At 34.9% G+C, this 22,127-nt stretch overlaps 2 long non-coding RNA genes across 2 annotated transcripts; one reads left to right on the top strand and one right to left on the bottom strand.

Annotated features, from left to right (window-relative positions):
- Nucleotides 1-6,414: 6,414 nt before the first annotated feature.
- On the bottom strand, nt 6,415-7,361 carry LOC146747396 (uncharacterized). The gene is made up of 2 exons (XR_014929225.1): nt 6,867-7,361; nt 6,415-6,600 (listed from the first exon to the last, which is right to left on the bottom strand). It is a non-coding gene; the product is annotated as an uncharacterized LOC146747396 (long non-coding RNA).
- Nucleotides 7,362-7,528: 167 nt separating this feature from the next.
- On the top strand, nt 7,529-22,098 carry LOC146747395 (uncharacterized). The gene is made up of 2 exons (XR_014929111.1): nt 7,529-7,586; nt 21,282-22,098. It is a non-coding gene; the product is annotated as an uncharacterized LOC146747395 (long non-coding RNA).
- Nucleotides 22,099-22,127: the final 29 nt, after the last annotated feature.

Below are 22,127 nucleotides of genomic sequence, written 5' to 3'. Positions count from 1 at the left end.
GATATAATGGTTATGCATATTAATGAGTTCACATGACCATATATGGTCATCTGTTATTTTAATCAAATCTATTGTTCACTGTTGTCATAATAACACAGGGTTCATCTTCCTAACTGCAACAGTGTTTAAGATATAATGGTTATGCATATTAATGAGTTCACATTACCATATATGGTCATCTGTTATTTTAATCAAATCTCTTGTTCACTGTTGTCATAATAACACAGGATTCATCTTCCTAACTGCAACAGTGCTTAAGATATAATGGTTATGCATATTAATGAGGTTAGAAGCCCCCACCCCATGGGCGCGTAGCCACACGACCTAGCCATGTGACATTCAGGGAAAAGAATGTGACTTTTGAGTAGAATTGACATACACAATTTTAGCCAAATCTGACCAATACAACACATGTAATTGCACAAGTTTCATTTTCACAAAATCCAAAATGGCGGCCAAACCACATGACTTATCGAAAATATATTATTTTTCTCACATGTAGCAATGTTCAGGCATATTATATTCAAAACCAGCAGTTAATTGGTTGAATCACCTCTGAGAAACAAATGCCCAAACTTTTGGTCAATTTTGCCTAAAATCCAAGATGGCGGCCAAACCATGTGACTGATCTGAAATCTGTTTTAGGTTTCTGAAAGAGTTTGATATACAGATGCCATGCAGCAATATTGAACGTAATCCCTCAAGTGTGGCATGAGTAAAAAACTACTTCCTGTTTAGAAGAAATCCAAAATGGTGGCCAAACCACATGACCAATCGTAAACATTTTTTCAAACATAAATAGGACTCATATATAGAAGCCAAATACTATATATGAGAGCATTCTGCTTGGTGGTTCTGAAGAAGAAGATTTTAAAGTGTTTTTTGCCGTTTTTCGGAAAAACAAAATGGTGGGAAAAGTCACATGACCGCTAAAGTTTTTATTGCTGATGTCTATTACACATGAGTTGTACTATAAACCATAAAAAAATCTAGTCGCCTAGACCCTCAGAAAGTGGTCAAACAGCCACTTCCGGTTTTATTTCAATCCAATATGGCTGCCAAACTAATTGACCAATCGAAATTCTGAAAGCATGTTGCACCAGTTCACATTAGGGACTATCAGTATAGAGCATTATCAGATCATTCTGTTCAGCGGTTTTCTCAAACGGCTTGACGAAAAAAGTTACGGAAGAAAGAAAGAAAGAAAGAAGAAAGAATTAAAGCCGCAAGCGGCGTCACCGGGGCCCAAGCTGATAAGATTCTGTTTCATAATTAATGAGGTTACATGTTAAACAATCAGATAGATCTTATTATCAGTAACATGAGGTCAAAATGAAGTTGTACCATGTATTTATCTGCTTTGGTAATCGAAATATAGTTTTCAGGATATATAATTAGCCATGTTCTTATGCACAATAATGAGATTACATAATCATATATAGCCATTTCTAATGTCAGTTACATCTTTCATTCAATGTCTTCATAATGACACTAGTTACATGTCCTGCTCTGCGACAGTGTTTTAGATATGACTGCTATGCATATTAATGAGTTCACATGACCATATATGGTCATCTGTTATTTTAATCAAATCTCTTGTTCACTGTTGTCATAATAAAACAGGATTCATCTTCCTAACTGAAACAGTGTTTGAGATCTTACGATTATGCATATTATTGAGTTCACATGACCATATATGGTCATCTGTTATTTTAATGAAATCAATTGCTCACTGTTGTCCTGAAAACCCAGGAACCATCATCCTAACTACAACAGTGTTTGAGAGATAATGGTTATGCATATTAATGAGTTCTCATGACCATATATGGTCATCTGTTATTTTAATCAAATCTCTTGTTCACTCTTGTCATAATAACACAGGATTCATCACCCTAACTGCAACAGTGTTTGAGATCTTACGATTATGCATATTAATGAGCTCACATGACCATATATGGTCATCTGTTATTTTAATCAAATCTTTTGTTCAATGTTGTCATAATAACACAGGATTCCACTTCCTAACTGCAACAGTGTTTGAGATATGACAGTTATGCATATTAATGAGCTCACATGACCATATATGGTCATTTGTTATTTTAATCGAATCTCTTGTTCAACGTTGTCATAATAACACAGGATTCATCATCCTAACTATAACAGTGCTTGAGTTATAACAGTTATGCATATTAATGAGGTTAGAAGCCCCCACCCCATGGGTGCCCAGCCACGTGGCCTAGCAGTGTGCTATTGGGGCAAAATGATGCATCTGATGACACAAATGCACATACAAAATTTGAAAGAAATCAGACTAATACAAAACATGTAGTTGCATAATTTCTATTTTCACAAAATCCAAGATGGTGGCCAAACCACGTGACCGATCAAAATAATATTATTTTTCTCAAATGGAGCTAAGGCCAGGCATGGTAAATATAAAAACATCTAGTAGATTGGTTGAATCACCTCTGAGAAACAAATGCCCAAACTTTTGGTCAATTTTGCTTAAAATCCAAGATGGCGGCCAAACCATGTGACTGATCTGAAATCTTTCTTAGGTTTCTGAAAGCGTTTGATATACAGATGCCATGAAGCAAAATTGAAAATAATCCCTCAAGTGTTGCCAGAGTAAAATACTACTTCCTGTTTAGAAGAAATCCAAAATGGTGGCCAAACCACTTGACCAATCGTAATAATTTTTTCAAACATAAATGGGATTCATATATAGAAGCTTAATACTACATATGATAGCATTCTGCTTGGTGGTTCTGATGAAGAAGATTTTTTAGTGTTTTTTGCCGTTTTTAGGAAAAACAAAATGGCGGGAAAAGTCACATGACCGCTAAAGTTTTTATTGCTGATATCTATTACACATGAGTTGTACTATATACCATAAAAAAATCTAGACGCCTAGACCCTCAGAAAGTGGTCAAACAGCCACTTCCGGTTTTATTTCATTTCAACATGGCTGCCAAACTAATTGACCAATCGAAATTCTGAAAGCATGTTGCACCAGTTCACATTAGGGACTATCAGTAGAGAGCATTTTCAGACTATTCAGTTCAGCAGTTTTCTCAAACGGCTTGACGAAAGAAGTTGTGGAAGAAAGAAGAAGAAAGAAGAAAAAACCGAACAATAAGAATAGGGGCCTCGCCCTTTGGGCTTGGGCCCCTAAAAACCGGACAATAAGAATAGGGGCCACGCCCTACAGGCTTGGGCCCCTAATTAAAGCCGCAAGCGGCGTCACCGGGGCCCAAGCTGATAAGATTCTGTTTCATGATTAATGAGGTCACATGTTAGACAATCAGCTGCAGGTAGATTGTATTATCAGTAACATGAGGTCGAAATGAAGTTGGTACCATGTATTTACCTGGTTTGGTTATTGAAATATGGTTTTCAGGATATATAATGAGCCATGTTCTTATGCACAATAATGAGATTACATAATCATATATAGCCATTTCTAATGTCAATTACATCTTTCATTCAATGTCTTCATAATGACACGAGTTACATGTCCTGCTCTGCGACTGTGTTTTAGATATGACTGCTTTGCATATTAATGAGTTCACATGACCATATATGGTCATCTGTTATTTTAATCAAATTTCTTGTTCACTGTTGTCATAATAACACAGGATTCATCTTCCTAACTGCAACAGTGTTTTAGATATGACTGCTATGCATATTAATGAGTTCACATGACCATATATGGTTATCTGTTATTTTAATCAAATCTCTTGTTCACTGTTGTCATAATAACACAGGATTCATCTTCCTAACTGCGACAGTGTTTTAGATATGACTGCTATGCATATTAATGAGTTCACTTGACCATATATGGTTATCTGTTATTTTAATCAAATCTCTTGTTCACTGTTGTCATAATGACACAGGATTTATCTTCCTAACTGCGACAGTGTTTAAGATATAATGGTTATGCATATTAATGAGTTCACATGACCATATATGGTTATCTGTTATTTTAATCAAATCTCTTGTTCACTGTTGTCATAATGACACAGGATTCATCTTCCTAACTGCAACAGTGTTTGAGATATAACGATTACGCATATTAATGAGCTCACGTGACTATATATGGTCATCTGTTATTTTAATCAAATCTTTTGTTCAATGTTGTCATAATAACACAGGATTCCACTTCCTAACTGCAACAGTGTTTGAGATATGACAGTTATGCATATTAATGAGCTCACATGACCATATATGGTCATTTGTTATTTTAATCGAATCTCTTGTTCAAGGTTGTCATAATAACACAGGATTCATCATCCTAACTACAACAGTGCTTGAGTTATAACAGTTATGCATATTAATGAGGTTAGAAGCCCCCCACCCCATGGGTGCCCAGCCACGTGGCCTAACAGTGTGCTATTGGGGCAAAATGATGCATCTGATGACACAAATGCACATACAAAATTTGAAAGAAATCAGACTAATACAAAACATGTAGTTGCATAATTTCTATTTTCACAAAATCCAAGATGGCGGCCAAACCACCTGACTGATCAAAATAATATTATTTTTCTCGTATGCAGCTAAGGCCAGGCATGGTAAATATAAAAACATCTAGTAGATTGGTTGAATTGTCTCTGAGAAACAAATACCCAAACTTTTGGTCAATTTTGCTTAAAATCCAAAATGGCGGCCAAACCATGTGACTGATCTGAAATTTTTTTTAGGTTTCTGAAAGGGCTTGATACACAGATGCCATGAAGCAAAATTGAAAATATTCCCTCAAGTGTTGCCAGAGTAAAAAACTACTTCCTGTTTAGAAGAAATCCAAAATGGTGGCCAAACCACGTGACCAATCGTAAACATTTTTTCAAACATAAATGGGATTCATATATAGAAGCTAAATACTACATATGAGAGCATTCTGCTTGGTGGTTCTGAAGAAGAAGATTTTTAAGTGTTTTTTGCCGTTTTTAGGAAAAACAAAATGGCGGGAAAAGTCACATGACCGCTAAAGTTTTTATTGCTGATATTTATTACACATGAGTTGTTCTATATACCATAAAAAAATCTAGACGCCTAGACCCTCAGAAAGTGGTCAAATAGCCACTTCCGGTTTTATTTCAATCCAATATGGCTGCCAAACTAATCGACCAATCAAAATTCTGAAAGCATGTTGCACTAGTTCACATTAGGGACTATGAGTATAGTGCATTTTCAGACTATTCAGTTCAGCAGTTTTCTCAAACGGCTTGACGAAAGAAGTTGTGGAAGAAAGAAGAAGAAAGAAGAAGAAATTAAAGCCGCAAGCGGCGTCACCGGGGCCCAAGCTATCAGACGAATTATGTAATTAAAGTGGTCAATGAATTGCCATTAAAGTACTTTGAATGATTTGTACAATGAGGTTGACGTGCCGATGGTTCCTTCTTTTTACCAGGTTTGGTTATCGAGATATTGTTTTTAGAATATGCAAGGATCCATGTGCTTATGCATATATTAATTAGTTCACCTGACCATATATGTTCATCTGTTATTTTATTCAAATCTCTTGTTTAATGTCATAATTCAGCAAATTGCCATTAAAGTACTTTGAATGATTTGTACAATGAGATTGACATGCTGATGCTTCCTTCTATTTACCTGGTTCGGTTATTGAGATACGGTTTTTAGAATATACAAGGAGCCATGTGCTCATGCTCTTCATTAAAACAGATTATTTTTCTGCTCAGCAATCTAAAGAACTTCAGTCGAGACGTGCAAATTTGCCATGGTCAGTCACATGATGTCTTAGTTGATGACATTGTATGTTTATATACTCATCATTGTCCTTGTGATTTGTCACTTGAGAACCAATGTCATCATATAGCTCATCCAGTTAAAACATGCCATAAAATTGGTTACGTCAAATGATATTACATTTGCAAAAACTAAATAAAATGACCTTGTAAGAAAGGATTTCTAGAAGCTATAAGCAAATGTAGCATTGATGACCAAAGTGATATTCAGGTTAACTCTACTGTAAATTGCTTAATTTTTGCTGCTAGAAATGTTCATGATTTGAAGACTTTACGGTGTTCGTTAAAGTTGCTGCTACTTTGTGTGGTTTGATTCCAGTTAAATTCTTTGCGATTTGTAATACTCCTATAAATTTAAATAAAATTGTCTCACCATAATATATGTAAATAATACTACAATTGCAACAACAAAAATGAGGAAAGTTTTTCGATCAGCTGTAGAATTGGATGACTGAAGGGAGATTCTTAATTTTAACTGCTAATTTTTGGTATTTTATGGCAGTTATAAAATTTACAAAATTTAGCGAAAGTTACTGTGTCATAGGACCCCAGAGAATTTGTTACTGCTACATAATTGTCACCTATGTGTGAAGTCTGGTATAACAGGACGATTATTCAAGTAAAAAATGAATACAAAACAAGATTTAATTTATGTCCACAGGGAACTGGTATTTATTGTAATGCTTCACAAGCAAAACAAATTCTTGTACAGAGTGAATAATGTATAATAACCATAACGACTTACATGTACTATATTTCATTGGTTCACACATCTGTCACAGTGCTAGAAATGTCTGACACTGTGACTTCAGTATCTGGAATTCAATTACTGAAATAAATTTTTGCTTGGAATTAATTTTCGCTGAAGCAACGATTCAGTAAAACTAAAATCTAGCAAATATAGGTTTTTACATGTACATTTTACATTCAACTCGTTAGAAGTCAGTGACAAAAAATACCATACAAAACACCTGAACAGTGAAAAATAATTCCAGCTAAAATAAATTATTTTACAGTAGTCATAGGATATTAATGTGAGCTGCTTAGTGATGTGCACATGTATGTACAGTACACTTTACTCGCCCAAGTACTCACTGTCAGAGGCATTACAGTAGTTGGCTATTGTCGCACATACTTGTTGGCTATTCTCGCTGTTATTTCATATTTGTCAACAGGACCGCGAATCGACGTGTACAACTTCCGGGTTTGTTGGCATGATTAATTCGGAAGTAATGACAATGGATAGTCCGAGTACTGAAGCAATCATTTACTAGTATCTTACTGAATGATCAATGCAAGTCCGTTTTCATGAGTAAACGAGCACCGGTTTTCAGAGAACTAATCTTTCTGAAATTTTCACATTGTTCTGTCTTATCACCTCCATGGTCTTGTTCACTTCTCGGAGTGACTTCGATCAATGTTTCGCGACAAGTTACTAGTAATTAAAACTCGCATACAATAAGGATGTACTGTATTATCATTAATACATTTAAAAGACTAACACCAAACAATGATAAAAGAATACAAAATCTGGCAGATAAATGCAAAAAATCGCCAAAGACAAAAGGGACTATTTAGTTACCGATTGGCCTCGATTCCAAGACATTATTAGCGTGACTGGTCACTGAATAAGTATAAACTATTCTTGAATTCATTTTTAATTGGATCTAAGGTTTTAAAATTTCTAAGTAAAATACACGTAACAATTTTTGTAGTAAAATAGAATTTACTGCATATTTTCGAAGTACAATGTCGAAAGCTGTGCATATCTGGGAACGAGGTTCGGTGAAAGGTCATAACCTGATTTCCTTGAAGGTGAGTACACTCATTTTAAATACCGCTGTGTTGAATTATGGATATCATGATCTTAATTCGCTATCTAAGTATTCTTACTGCTTATTGTCAATCCATATATATTCTAGAATACCGTGACTGTGATTTTTTAATAATTTGTACCTGTTGTTGTTGAATTTTGAATGAAAACAATTTAGCTTCAGGAGCATGGCGCGTTTTTCAAATGACGTCATGTTTGATCCGGACCTACATTCGGACTGGCGTAGAAGTGATAACAAAATAAAAGCGATTGATTTGTCGATATTAACTATATGGGCGCCGCCGTGAAACCAAATAAGAGACAAGTTGAGAAACTGGTTTTTGAGATTCCTATAAATCAGAAAGAAATACCATAATGTTTACAGTCAAACGATCCGGCTGGGTTCGTCTTTTTTGTGTGGAAAAATTCCTTGCATATAAAAGGAACATTGGCATTGCAAAACTGTGATAAAAAGCAGATTGAAGATGAGGTACATTTCCTCATGCACTGCAGTCTTTACAATGAAAACAGAATTGAATTATTCAAGTACTGTAAGGTAATTATACTAAATTTCAGTAAGTTAGATGAAATCGAAAAATTCAAAGCAATTATGAAATATTGTTGAGGAATAAGACTGCACAATACATAAACAAATGTATGCAAATGAGATGTGATCAGCTCCACCAAAATAAAAAATATTCTTTCCACAATAGACTGTAATGTGATTTTAATGTGATTTTTCACTTCTTAGCAGTAATAGCTAGTGTATTGTATTGTACCATTCAAGTTTATAATGATCCTTTGTGTGTTTGTGATATTATTTAGCTTTATTTAGCATTTTGTGTAGTTGATTAACCTTTCTTAGTTTATTTTATTTTATCTTTATTTTTAATTTTATGCGACCATAGAACAACTCACTGTAGGTCGTTTTAGTGTTGAAAAATATTATTATTATTATTATGATATAAAAGCCTAATTACACGAAGAACAAATAAACAAATTTACTGGGGTATTTGAAACCAAAATTGTCATTCCAAATCAGGAGCTAGTCAGCGATGGCCTTACAGTTAGATGACAATTTTGCATTTATTTTGTTATCACTTGTATGCCAGCTGGCTGTGGAACTGAAAAAGTAAATTAAATAGATGTATTTATCATTTTTGTGGCATTGAAATAATTTTTCAAATACTTTCGAACAGGAAATAAACCTAATATTGTAATATTTCAAAATCTTAATACAAATGTTTTTTTAGTAAAAAGAAAGCTTGCATGGCGTTTGCTATGGTCCATAACATGGACCACACTGTGTTGTACCAGACACTGAATTTTGATGTTAGAAATTACAATTTTTGAAGTTTATACCCCGTGTATGTCATACTTCGTGTGACAGTGTGTCAATTTTCTTTATACACAATGTACAAGATATTTGCTGCATTTTCTGTTTTCGAGCAATTGTTTCATTCACAACATATGCAAAACAATTCTTTGTCTGTAATATGGCCTTAGATTTTATTTACGTCTTCTGAATTGAAGGAAATAGCAGTTTCAGCTTCGTAGTCAAACTTGTGTGTGTTATCTATCAATGCCATATTTGTTTATAAAATTTTGACTGAATTTGTAATGAAAATCACCAAGTGCTGCTGAAGGTGTCTGTGATATGCTATTGCATGGTAATCCTTACCACACTAACGGCCAACTGTTCCGTCCATTCGGCAAATAAACTCCATGAAGCAGGGTTCTCCCCAGGGCTTTTTAGTGCCGAGGTCCGCGGCGCTATACCTGTGAATCTCGGCGCTTCACTTGGGACCTCGGCGCTATGTGTTCCCACCTCGGCGCTTGATTTCATATTTGACATGCCAATATCAGATGTGAAAAAGCTTTGTTCGCCACGCCGGTCACTCAAAATTAGTGACCACCGCGGAAATGCTTCCGACGAGGACTATTGTCTGATTGTTGGTATAATTACGTACCGACCGACACTCATCCTGCCAGTCGTGGATTATAATTTATAAACAATAGACCTAGTCGCACGATACGTAGCGGCTAGTCAAATTTGTGGAATTAGCACCTCTTTGTTTGTAAGTAAATACTTTCTGCGATAGACACAGTCTTTAGATTGAAAGCTAAAATTATTTCAAAATCAATTCCACCTCGATATAACATGGTCAAATCGGAGTTCATGATCAGTTCATGCTACTCAAGAAAAAAACAACGTGTTTATTGCGTGATTTGGTAAAATCCATTTGAACTGTTATCATTGCGAATCATGTAAAAACTCTTCTTTCAAGACCTAATTTACCTTTTAAAAATTGCAAATCACCTCTTTCGAAAGCTGTCATGCAGTTTTCAATTGAAATCGATGCCAACACATCGTGCTACGACATCGCTTTACTTCCGCAATGTAATTTTTATGATTACTACCATTCGGAAAACTTCGGGTTCTACCGGCATTACCATGCGGCATTTTGATTGGTTAATGGAATTCTTGACCCATCGGGTCAAAGGACACATGCTAATGTTTCACAAACATCATGGCGGGTCTGTTTTTTTTTTACCGAAGCGATCAAGTGATCAAAAATAATCGCTCCCGATAAAAATAAGTCGTATTTTACTTACATTTCATATCAAAAAAAAAAAAAAGAAGTAAAATTTGTTGAGGAATTATTGCTATAACTGGTGTATAACATGGCCAAGTAAGTTATGTCACGTCGTAACTTTGATGATCGTTTTGAAGCTTTATTTGTTCGCTCATTACTGTAATTGTAAACGTTTTAGAAGTTGATGGTACGAATAATAAATTACAACAATACGTCAATTAATTACGTGATCGAGTTTTTGAAGGAGAATGTTTTTGGAGTGAATAAAATTATGAGATTCGTGAACATAAATCTGGCTTAACGTTTTGAATGCGTTTCCTTCAACGTTTTACAAAACAATTAAATTGCAACAATAATGTATTTGTGTTTGTTTTTAGTCTGCAGCATTTGTATTTCGAGAATGTTTCAAACTCTTCTAAATTGTGAAACATAATGTGTTGATTCCATTAAAAAAAATATTTGCCCTGTGACTGAGCTCACTAATATTCATAATTGTAAATAAGTTCTGTTAATCAATGAAGGAAAGATATCTAAATGATATGCAAATTATTATGCAAATTAGCCCCGGCGCTATGCATTTTTTCTGGGGAGAACCCTGCATGAAGTATGTAGAAACAGTGGCGATTCTCCTGGTACCTTTGATCCAAGCCTTGCTTTGATTGTATTCTTCTTTTTTACCTCCATGATAGGACGAAGTTCACTTATTTGTTGTTCACATTCAACGCATGCTAATTATTGCCTTTTGTGTGTGGGATTTTAATTTAACATTTTTTGTGTGTAATATTTGCTGTAATTTTTTCCTCCAAATTTTTTTCAATACCAATTTCTAGCTCCGCTGTCGACTTTGTCGAGCGGAGCTTATCATATGAGTGGTTGTCCGTCGTCGTCCGTGTCAATGTTTTACTTTTTCGACTTCTTCTTGAAAACTACAAGCCTGAATGTTTTTGATACTTGGTGTGTATGTACGTTGGGCAGACCTCTCTCAGATTTGTTGATTTCATGATCATATCTTCAATTCTCTAATTTTGGTGAATATTTTTTTCATTTTTGGTAAAAGGTGATATTTTAAACTTCTTGTTAAAAACCACAAGTCCAATTGCTTTGATATTACATATATAGGTACAACATGTGAATCTCTCTCAGATTTGTTCATTTTGTAATGATATCTTCAATTCTCTAATTTTGGTGAATATTTTTGTCATTTTTGGTAAAAAGTGTTTTCGACTTCTTGTTAAAAACCACAAGTCCAATTGCTTTGATATTACATATATAGGTACTACATGTGAACCACTCTCCAATTTGTTCATTTCATGATGATATCTTTAATTTTGTTTAATTTTATAATTTTGGTGAATATTTTTTTCATTTTTGGTAAAAAGTGATATTTTCAACTTCTTGTTAAAAACCACAAGTCCAATTGCTTTGATATTACATATATAGGTACTACATGTGAACCACTCTCAAATGTGTTCATTTCATGATGATATCTTTAATTTTGTTTAATTTTCTAATTTTGGTGAATATTTTTTTCATTTTTGCTAAAAAGTGATATTTTCAACTTCTTGTTAAAAACCGCAAGTCCAATTGCTTCGATATCGCATATATAGGTACTACATGTGGACTTCTCTCAGATTTGTTCATTTTGTAATGATATCTTTAATTCTCTAATTTTGGTGAATATTTTTGTCATTTTTGGTAAAAAAGTGATATTTTCAACTTCTTGTTAAAAACCGCAAGTCCAATTGCTTTGATATTACATATAGAGGTACTACCTCTCTCAGATTTGTTCATTTTGCAATGATATCTTTAATTCTCTAATTTTGGTGAATATTTTTGTCATTTGTCATCAAAAATAATAGAATTAGGTATAAAAAAACAAAATACATATTTAAAAGAATAATTTTCATTCGAATCAAAAGTTTGTTAATGTCTGCTTCGTTGAAAACAGCTATGACCCGGAAACAGTTCATTTTACTGTGTGCACCCTGATACTATGTAACGATGCTTTTGATTGGCCAAAGCCACGTATTGACGCGAAAAACAACCAATCAGAATATTTGTTCCAAAAGAACACAAGTAAATTTATTTCTTCCACTTATGATGCGAGTTGAAAGCATGGCCGTTTTACCGGGGTTTTTAAATCGTGATTTAAAAAAAATTCAACTTTAAATAGTGACATTTAAATGTAAACATTTACATGTTCAAGCAAGCATTCATGTGGACTTCTTGGTGATCAGCAATGTCTGTGATGGTACGTCGGCTGCGCTGGTCGTTTACCGATCATGCAAGTGCATAGCTGCCCGGTTGCTGCCTTTGTTCCACTCGGCGGTGACGATGTTGCCGCTACCTAGTCACGGCGTGAACTTGGTTTTAACCATAGACCTTATGTTTAACGAATGGTTTTACCGATAATGATTTTATATATTTGACATCACCCTGGCAGTAAAAATATGGGTACGGTAATGCACTTTTCTGGGCCACATGTTCATTTTTAATCGTGTTGAAAAAACTTGTAACTTTTTGTTTGGTGGTGTTATCACCTCACGGTGACCTGCTACGATAACAAACCGGAATTTTCACAGTTGCACCTTAAAACAATGAACCAGTTACCCTGAGCACGATGAATCATCTTCGGAAGACAATGAGTGTTGGCCTGTTTTATAAACAATTCTTTGTATGGAACCATGCAGGGCACACAGGAAATATAACAGGGCGCTGACAATTTAAAAAGGGCGCCAATTTCAGATAACAGGGCGCGGCGCCCTGTAAAAACCCCTCGTGGAGAACCCTGGAGTGCTGAACTGAATCGCTTGGGTTTGAGGATGTCTGACCGTCGATCGGGCGGCGAATTTTCATTTTGTTTGTTCCGTTATTATTTTGTGGATTTGTAAAATAACCTGTTCGCCATAAATCGTGTTTTCCGTTTTTCAATTCCCAAAACTGTTGTGACAAAATTAGTGTGATGATTGTTTTTCCATCTTCAACGCATAACAAATAGTACCGGAACAACCGGATACCGACTACTGCCGGTATCTTACATTCAGTTCACTTTCTATATCATGTATAACAAATCTAACGTCATTGAATCCGTCAAGTTATTTATTCAGAATGTGAAGATTAAGAAAAAATAAAACAGGTAAAACAAGGATGCTCACACACGCAGACGCGTACGTTTCTTTTACAGCTGCTTGTCTCAGGCTTTTCGTGTGACCAAATCCGAGGGCCAAGTGTTTCACTTCCGACTCATTGTGGCCGGATTCCATGACACGTAATTTGGTCACGAAAACTAAGTCTGCCATGTGCTCAAATTTTCTACCTTCTGTTTATACCTCCATAGTCTGATCGATTAAATCGGGGAAGGTACTAACGTTAGTACCTTCCATGATAAAATTTTCATAATAATCGCTTTACATACTGTTGACGTTCTTCCCCAAATTTCCTTGGATTAGTTTTCTTTCGTCACTGTCATAGTCGACCCCATAGACGGTTTCATAGTCGACTGCTTGAAGAGCGAGAAATTCAACGAAATTAAATTTGTGGACGACCGTAAATGGCATGTGTGTAACTTGTACCTCGGACTACTAATACTTGTATTACTAGTCTGAGCTTGTACTGAATGGAAGAGACTGTTTATATTTGCTATGGGTGGTGACTATTATGCAAATTATCTGTCTATTATGACTTCGGCTGATTAATTAAAACATAGCATTCAAAATAATGACATGTGCTTTTGTTTTTAATTAACAAAAATTGATTTTTACACCCTATAAAAACATCCAATTCACTTCTTTTCCTACTGAGTATTTGCTCCATGTAGTCCAGCATTGAAAAATACAAAAAAGTCGAATTTTGGGTTTCAAAGCAAAAAAATGTGTACAGCATCCTTAATATTGTTAAAACATTTCAAATAATTGACATTCTGTCAGTTGTGTATGATAATGACTTATTAAACACATTGAGCCAGATTGCATCATATGCTGCCCATAATTTGTTTCTTTGCACTGTGTATTAACATGCTTTATCAGTTGAAGCGATTTTAAGAAAAAAATATGATAAAATCTGTATTATACGGCTTCTACTAGAGCATCATATGAGAAATTGTGAATGTTTGGTTGTCAATTATTCAAAAAGAATGGGTGCGACTTCTATTAGGGATGTGGCTTCTAATACAGATTTTATGGTACATCAAAAATTCTTATAAGGGAAGAGTAGGAAATCAAACGGGCGGTGCACCGCGGTCATTACCGCGGTGTACCGCAGAACGCCGGGGAGAGCCGCGGACTGCTTATAATTAGGGGTCTCTACCGCTGTACCGGTCTCTACCGCGGTCCTCGGTAATGTGTGAAATACGTACTTAACAGTTTCTTTGTGATTCCACGAGTCATTGTTTTAAAATCCGATGCTGTAAATGAATACGATATGTGCGCTTGTTTAGTATTTAATACATGTATTTAGCGTAACACTGGAATAAAGTTTACAATTGAAAAGAGAACGATTTACAAAGTTTCAGCGTATCCAAGCCGTATCCTGGTTCTTGATTGATTTGGCAGTATCATGTTCACCATTTGTGTCACACTCCAGAAAAAATGGCCAGCAAACAAGAAACGAGCGAACTAATCAAAACAGGTCTGGCTGTCTGCATTGCACTGACAATGACATGATTATTTTCTGTTTCGTTTCATAAATCTTGCCTTGCGCATGTATTCTTGGTTGACAGAATTATTTTTAAACAAAAGACGTTATTTTTCTGTTACATGTTCGTGTTCCATGGTACTCGTGAGTGTGAAAGGCATTTTGAATGAATAATTATTGAGTTTATGATACCGTACGATAACGCTAGCTGGCTTGATTAGAATTTCATTGCGTGTGAACCGCTGAGGTCATTGCCCGTTACTGTGCCAACCGCACGTAGTTCAAAAGCACCTGACGTTGTTTTGTTTTCACTCGAAATGTAAGCGATCGAATACTCTGCGTTCAAAGTACGCTGCCCCGAGTTTGAAATTACAGTAAATTGTAACGCATGGATTTTATTTACATGACATTTAGTTTATTTCAAAATGATATAGATGTCAAACCATAATTATTATTATTTGAAATGTTGTTTCTTGACTTGACTTTTCTGGCTTTAATGTTTTGTGTGTGCGTGTTTGTTTACAATATCATTATCAACAACAGTTATTCAGTGGTCCCGTCTCTGAGGCAGTAAGTCGCGGTTTCGACTAAGTCGCGTAGTTCGATGGCTCCGGACGATTTTATTGTGTTTTGCCGTCAGTTTTAAAGTAGAAAAACTAAGTCTGGTATTATCGCGTATTTAATTGCCCGCTCAATCAGTTGGAGGTGACAACTTAACATCTACAGACCGTCAATTACTGAAATAGAAAGGGTGATAGCAGCCTGACTCGAGGGGTCGACAGGGGTATAAAAAATAAGTTTGCGTAATTATTGCAAAGGCAACGCATTATCAAGTCGGCAAAGTTGAAATATTCACAGCCAGTACGTAAACAATGGAAAATAAGTTTGCGTAATTATTACGAAGGCAACGCATTATCACGTCGGCAATGGTGAAATATTCACAACCAGAACGGTAACAATTTTTACGTAGGCAACGCAGAGCCAGTAAAAATTTGCGTAATGGGATGTGTATAATAAAAAGGTCAACGCGCGGAGCGCGAATGGTCACCAAGGTAACAACCCACTTGTTCAGCGCGTGACTTGGGGTTAAACTTGGGCCAAGGTTTATTAGATTAGTCAGTTTCGCCAAGAAGTGCGCTATTTTTTTCGCTGATCACCCAGTTGTGTATATATTGTAGCACCAAGTGTGTGACACTCCCTCTTCGACTTCGGGTTGCTTTTCCTACTTAGTGCATGGTCTCGAGGTAACGTAAACTGCGGCCTCTCATCGAGTGTTTTACACTCGGAATTTGTACTTCGCCCGATTATATTGGTTATGGTATACGCGAAACATTAATCTTTTAAAATAAATCCTGAGACTATACATGATGTAAATTCAAAATAATGTGATAATATTTTACATTATGTGGGGTCTACATTATTCTGGGTTGCTTTGCGATGTTATACCAAGACTCCTGAAAATAAAATAGTGTTCTTCTACGAACTAATATAGACGATTTTTCCAATCTTCTGGTATCACTCGATTTTATTATTTGAACTTGGCGGCAAGTAACCTTTAGTTTCCCAGTCTATTGTTTCCATTCATAGTCTTAACAATAGGGTGTAAATTGCCATGCGAGCCTACCGCACACGACCGCGGTAAACCGGGGTCATGGAATCTATGCATAAATTTGCATAAAATGCGGTCGACCGGCGAGCACCCACCACCACCGCGGTAATGACCGCGGTAAACCGCGAGTTTGATTTCCTACTCTTCCCTAAGTGATAATGAGTTTGCTATTTAAATCGCATGTGTTTGGAATATTCCCGTCAATAAGTATGTTTTTATTAGTGCAAACTGATAATGGGCCATTCAGTTTATATCTGCACCCCCCCCTGTTGATGAGCTTGTGTGTTTACTTCATACAGGGTATAATTTCCATGGGTGTATAAGTCATACAAAGTTTTATTTCCAAATCACCATTCACCATACAGTAATGGAAATCCAAAACTATAGTTCCTACTTATGGTGTTGATGAGTTCTTTTGTGCCACCATACAGAGTAAAATTTCCAAATATAACTCTCATCATATGCTAATTTACCAAGTTAAAAATTTTATATTTGATAATGGAAATCCAAACTAATCCTGATTCACGGTGTTGATGAGCTCATTCGTGCCACCATCCTTATCTAATTTCAGTAATTACTATTTCATACTGGCCCAATTTTTTTACCATATACAATCAGAATTCCAAGTTTTTTTAGTCATACTGTTGGAAATCCAACCTCATCAACCGGTATGTGGCGAGATAAACTAGGCCATATTTAACTGCCTGGATTTCCAGGAATTTTTTTTCCATACTCGTCTGGATTTCCAGATTCTGTTTCTCCATATACAGTTGGAATTCTGTTTCTCCATATACAGTGCTGGAAATCCGACCTCATCAACAGGGGGGGTGCAGATATAAACGGGAATGGCCCAATACAAATCTGAAGAGTATATTTCAATTTTGTTAATATGAAGTCAGCGAGTCCTTTCAGTGTGATTGTTTTGACCATACTGCTGCACTAACATACCAATATAATGTTTTCTTTGCCTTCGTATTTTGCAGGTGAGAATTAATTAACAGCTATATGATTGACATAGTGATGTAAGGGAAAGTGTGCATGTTGGAACATAGTTAAGTACAAGAAGTTTTGCATTGTTAAAGCTGCATCTTCAATTTACATAATCCATAGAAAATCTCTCACTTACCCTTGTGAGCATCCCAAGGTCTTTGGCTTTTGCGAATTTTATGAGAGTGATTGCAACTATGAAAATTATGTTTCATTTTGTAAATAAACCAGAGTATACATTTTAGTCAGTAACTCTATGCTGTCAACTGATAGTGTACACTTTACTCAGTAAATCTATGCTTTCACTGATAGTGTACAGGTTACTCAGTAAATCTATGCTGTCAACTGATAGTGTGCTGTTTACTCAGTAAATCTATGCTGTCAACTGATAGTACCGGTATACATTTTACTCAGTAACTCTATGCTGTCAACTGATAGTGTACACTTTACTCAGTAACTCTATGCTGTCAACTGATAGTATACATGTTACTCAGTAAATCTATGCTCTCACTGATAATGTACAGTTTACTCAGTAAATCTATGCTAACAGTTGACAGCATAGATTTACTGAGTAAACTGTACACTATCAGTTGACAGCATAGATTTACTGAGTAAAATGTACACTAACAGTTGACAGTATAGATTTACTGAGTAAAATGTACACTAACAGTTGACAGTATAGATTTACTGAGTAAAATGTATACTATCAGGTGACAGCATAGATTTACTGAGTAAACTGTATACTATCACATGACAGCATAGATTTACTGAGTAAATCTATTCATCTGATAGTATACAGTTTACTCTGTAAATCTATGCAGACATCTGATAGTATACAGTTTACTCAGTAAATTTATTCTGATAACTGATAGCATAGATTTCCTGAGTAAACTGAACACTATGCTAGTGTAAATCTATGCTATCAGTTTATAGTATACAGATTACTCAGTAAATCTGTGCTGTCAACAGATATTGTACAGGTTACTCAGTAAATATATGCTAACAGTTGACAGCATAGATTTACTGAGTAAACTGTACACTATCAGTTGACAGCATAGATTTACTGAGTAAAATGTACACTAACAGTTGACAGCATAGATTTACTGAGTAAAATGTATACTATCAGGTGACAGCATAAATTTACTGAGTAAACTGTATACTATCACATGACAGCATAGATTTACTGAGTAAATCTATTCTGATAACTGATAGCATAGATTTACTGAGTAACCTGTACACTATGCTAGTGTAAATCTATGCTATCAGTTGATAGTATACAGTTTACTCAGTAAATCTATGCTGTCATCTGATAGTATACAGTTTACTCTGTAAATCTATGCAGACATCTGATAGTATACAGTTTACTCAGTAAATCTATTCTGATAACTGATAGCATAGATTTCCTGAGTAAACTGAACACTATGCTAGTGTAAATCTATGCTATCAGTTTATAGTATACAGATTACTCAGTAAATCTATGCTGTCAACAGATATTGTACAGGTTACTCAGTAAATCTATGCTAACAGTTGACAGCATAGATTTACTGAGTAAACTGTACACTATCAGTTGACAGCATAGATTTACTGAGTAAAATGTACACTAACAGTTGACAGCATAGATTTACTGAGTAAAATGTATACTATCAGGTGACAGCATAAATTTACTGAGTAAACTGTATACTATCACATGACAGCATAGATTTACTGAGTAAATCTATTCTGATAACTGATAGCATAGATTTACTGAGTAACCTGTACACTATGCTAGTGTAAATCTATGCTATCAGTTGATAGTATACAGTTTACTCAGTAAATCTATGCTGTCATCTGATAGTATACAGTTTACTCTGTAAATCTATGCAGACATCTGATAGTATACAGTTTACTCAGTAAATCTATTCTGATAACTGATAGCATAGATTTCCTGAGTAAACTGAACACTATGCTAGTGTAAATCTATGCTATCAGTTTATAGTATACAGATTACTCAGTAAATCTATGCTGTCAACAGATATTGTACAGGTTACTCAGTAAATCTATGCTAACAGTTGACAGCATAGATTTACTGAGTAAACTGTACACTATCAGTTGACAGCATAGATTTACTGAGTAAAATGTACACTAACAGTTGACAGCATAGATTTACTGAGTAAAATGTATACTATCAGGTGACAGCATAAATTTACTGAGTAAACTGTATACTATCACATGACAGCATAGATTTACTGAGTAAATCTATTCTGATAACTGATAGCATAGATTTACTGAGTAACCTGTACACTATGCTAGTGTAAATCTATGCTATCAGTTGATAGTATACAGTTTACTCAGTAAATCTATGCTGTCATCTGATAGTATACAGTTTACTCTGTAAATCTATGCAGACATCTGATAGTATACAGTTTACTCAGTAAATCTATTCTGATAACTGATAGCATAGATTTCCTGAGTAAACTGAACACTATGCTAGTGTAAATCTATGCTATCAGTTTATAGTATACAGATTACTCAGTAAATCTATGCTGTCAACAGATATTGTACAGGTTACTCAGTAAATCTATGCTGTCAACTGATAAGTGTACTGTTTACTCAGTAAATCTATGCTAACAGTTGACAGCATAGATTTACTGAGTAAACTGTACAATATCTGTTGACAGCATAGATTTACTGAGTAACCTGTACACTATGCCAGTGTAAATCTATGCTATCAGTTTATATTGTACAGTTTATTCAGTAAATCTATGCTGTCAACTAATAGCATAGATTTACTGAGTAACCTGTACAATATCTGTTGACATTATAGATTTACTGAGTAACCTGTATACTACTAGTATCAGTTGAAACAATAGATTTACTGAGTAAAGTGTACACTATGCTAGTGTAAATCTATGCTATCAGTTTATAGTATACAGGTTACTCAGTAAATCTATGCTGTCATCAGATATTGTACAGTTTATTCAGTAAATCTATACTGTCAACTAATAGCATAGATTTACTGAGTAAACAGTACAATATCTGTTGACAGCATAGATTTACTGAGTAACCTGTACAATATCTGTTGACAGCATAGATTTACTGAGTGACCTGTTTACTATAAACTGATAGCATAGATTTGCACTTGCATAGTGTACAGGTTACTCAGTAAATCTATGCTGTCAACTGATGGTACAGTTTATTCAGTAAATCTATTCTGTCAACTGATAGTATATAGTTGACTCAGTAAACCTATGCTGTCATTTGATAGTATACAGTTTACCCAGTAAACCTATGCTGTCACCTGATAGTATACAGTTTATTCAGTAAATCTATGCTGTCCCCTGATAGTATACAGTTTATTTAGTAAATCTATGCTGTCACCTGATAGCATACAGTTTACCTAATAAACCTATGCTGTCACCTGATAGTATACAGTTTATTCAGTAAATCTATGCTGCCACTTGATAGTATACAGTTTACTCAGTAAATCTATGCTGTCACGTGATAGTATACAGTTTACTCAGTAAACCTATGTTGTTACCTAATAGTATACAGTTTATTCAGTAATTCTATGCTGTTACTTGATAGTATACAGTTTACTCAGTAAACCTATGCTGTCACCTGATCGTACAGTTTACTCAGTAAATCTATGCTGTCACCTGATAGTATACAGTCTACTCAGTAAATCTATGCTGTCACCTGATAGTATACAGTCTACTCAGTAAATCTATGCTGTCACCTGATAGTATACAGTTTACTCAGTAAATCTAAGCTGTTATCTGATAGTATACAGTTTACTCACTAAATCTAAGCTGTTACCTTATAGTATACGTACGTAAATAATTTTAATAAGTTTAATTAATGGACATCTGTTTTCTTTGCTTATATATTTTCAGGTGAGATTATGTCTCAAAGCTGCATTTTAATGGAGAAGGTCGCCACCATTTTGTTATGATTGATATTGTTTGAAACAAAGAACAAATTTAATGGACTGGAGAAGTGTTGTGCACTTGTACTGCAGCAAATAGTGTGACATGTTGTAGTCAAATTTTAATAAATTAGTTTAATCTTCCTGCTTATGCCGATTAATAATATCAAGTATTGCTGCAACAGTGCTGTGCGATGAACTTTTTCAACATTATTTTTAAATTTGCATGGAATATCATGCTCTCTGTGCAAGCTGCATTTTAATTTATGTTTTATAAGTATGGGAAAAAAAGAGCACACATATTGATCTAAGTAAAATGACAGTTTCACACAGCCTAATGGGGAAAAAATGTTTAACTAGTCTTAGTGTAATTGGTATTTTTTTTACAACGATTATGAAATGATTCCATTCGACTTGTGATTAGTGATTTTTTATGACTGGGAAATTTGATTTTGGCAATGAATCAATAATATGCATTAAAACACTGTTTGCATCAGATGTCCATCATTATTGCAATACTGATACAATACAAATGATTCCGTTTGGTAGGATAGTAAAAGGTTTTTGCATATTAGGTTGCTCACTGTATGCACATAGGGATAATGTATTATTCTACAATCTGATTGTTCTTAGATTACTCAGATTGAAGTCTGCGTATGAAATTTTCAAATTTTCATAAGCCTTTAGTTATAGACTTTTAGTAAGTGACATTGACTCATGAGCTTGTATTTTTTCATAAAGGGAAGGTAAATATTGATTACAAATAAACCTGTTACCCAAAACTATTACTAGTGCAGGCAAGTTATTTTTAGTG

The sequence above is a fragment of the Saccoglossus kowalevskii genome, chromosome 4 (assembly GCF_978046115.1).
Source record: "Saccoglossus kowalevskii chromosome 4, keSacKowa6.1, whole genome shotgun sequence".
In the NCBI taxonomy this organism is placed as follows: domain Eukaryota; kingdom Metazoa; phylum Hemichordata; class Enteropneusta; family Harrimaniidae; genus Saccoglossus; species Saccoglossus kowalevskii.
The sequence above is the reverse complement of the archived record's forward strand: the minus strand, read 5'-3'. Positions and strand labels throughout refer to the sequence as shown.